This window comes from Pterocles gutturalis, unplaced genomic scaffold (genome assembly GCF_000699245.1).
Source record: "Pterocles gutturalis isolate BGI_N339 unplaced genomic scaffold, ASM69924v1 scaffold12100, whole genome shotgun sequence".
In the NCBI taxonomy this organism is placed as follows: domain Eukaryota; kingdom Metazoa; phylum Chordata; class Aves; order Pterocliformes; family Pteroclidae; genus Pterocles; species Pterocles gutturalis.
This window is the reverse complement of record NW_010138329.1, coordinates 16417-18418: the sequence shown is the minus strand read 5'-3', so window position 1 is coordinate 18418 and position 2002 is coordinate 16417.

The window sequence follows — 2002 nt, the reverse complement described above, 5'->3', positions numbered from 1 at the left end:
CTCTGGACCCCCAGGGCCCTGCCTGCATCCCCCTGCCCTGGCGCTAGAAGATGTCCAAGTGCCCAGGACGCGGGAGCTGCCTGTGCCCGGAGTGCAGCCCAGCGCCCAGCCGCAGCCTGGCAGGGGGCAACTGTGCTGGGTGCGGCTGTGGGTCCCAGGCCCCAGGATCCCCATCTGCTTTTGGTTCCTTCCAACAGCACCAGAACCCCCTGCTCCACCCCTCAGGGCTGCAAATCAGGTCCCACGTTGCTGCAGATGGCAAGTCAATGAAAACCAGCTTTTTTTCCACCCCAGCCGGGAAAACTGGACCATGCGGTTCCCGAGCCAGAAACAGGCTCTCGGTCAAAACAGCATCTGGGTGGAGTAGCCAAGGGAGCCGGGACACATCTCCCCTTCCTCACCCACGCTGCTCCCGCAGGGCTGGGTGGGGGGACGAGCCAGGGTGACAGGGCCACCCATCTAAGGCCACATCCCCACTGTCGGTGAGGGATGCCATCAGCCCCCAGGGAAGGGGCCACCCTTTGTGCACCCCCCACCTCAACTACCCTCTTCCTGCCCCCAGAGCATCCACCCCCAGCACACAGGCGGGCTGCTGGGGGCACAGCAATGCCAGAGTGATTCCAAAGGATTTCAGACACATTTAGTAGCTCAGGAGAGGATGGACTGACCCGACGGGGAGGAGAAGGGGATGCAGCCGTGTTGACTCTCCCGCAGCAGAGCAGGGAAAGGTGATGGAGAGGAGTGCAAGCACAGGCACACACACGCGTATGGGCACACAGGTGCACACGTAGGTGCATAAGCACACACATACACACGTGGATGCGCAGGCAGCTCACAAGCACACACAAACCTGTGCATACACACGTGTGCACCCGCATCCCCGCAGCAGCACACACCACCCCCCATTCCAGGCTAGCTTTCAGCACCTGGGATGTAAACCCCAGGGAGCTGCGGGTGCCTGACTTTGGCCAGCACTCAGCACACGTAGCCAAGGTGGCCCTGGTCGGCTCTCCCTTGCTGCACAGACCAGGCTTTCAGGCAGGGGGAAATTTGGGGAGAGACAACCCAATCCACACCGAGGCCGAGCCGAGCTCCTGTGAGCACCCCAAGCGTGCGCTGCTGCATTGAGTGCCCCAGACCAGTCTCCCCGCACTCCGAGTCTCCATCAGCCCTGACTGGCAGCACAGGCATGTTTTCTTGCTCGCAGGCAGCATTTTAGCAACCACGCACACTGCCAAGCGGGCAAGCGAGGCTCGCCGGGGGCTGGCCACCATGAGTACTGAAGCTCTGCCATGGGCTGGTAACTCCAGCAATTACCAAACGCCAGGGAGAGGCTGTTCACGCCAACGCCTTGGCCGGTTTCCTCGCCTCAATTAGCACGCAAGAGCTTGTGATGCTCGGAGGGCCTCCTGGAAAGCCAGGGCAGAGCAGGCTCGGGAGTTCTAATATTAATAACGCTGAAAGCTAGCCAGAAAAATCCCAAACCTTAAAACCAGATCAACAGTGATCTTTAATTCTGCTATTATAGGCGCTGGAAGGAGCCACAGCCCAGTTGGTGCCAAGGCCCTGGAGGTCACCCTGTAGCTGGCCCCGTGCAGCAGAGGGGCTGGATCCCTGCCCTGACCCTGTCGCCCCCCCCCAGGAAAGGGCACAGGGTCCCTTTGGTGTCCCACTCACCCCCCAGCCTGGGCTCTCCACGTGCTCTGGGGCTTGGAGAACTTACTCTTCCCCCACCATCCATAGGAGAGACCCTTTTGCTGCTTAGCAATGGGGAAACTGAGGCACAGGAAGATTGCAGTGCAGCTCTGCCCGTTCAGGGACGGCTCCACATCTCCTCCTGCCAGGGCCCTGCTCCAAAAACCTCTCTCTGTCACCCTGCTTCCCTCTGCATCCCTGCTGGGGCCTGCATCTGGCCTTTCAGCCATGGGTCAGCATCCTCCTGAGACACCCTGCATCAGGATCAGGCCATCGGGAGCTCTCCTGGCCCCAAAGGACCTTGGCT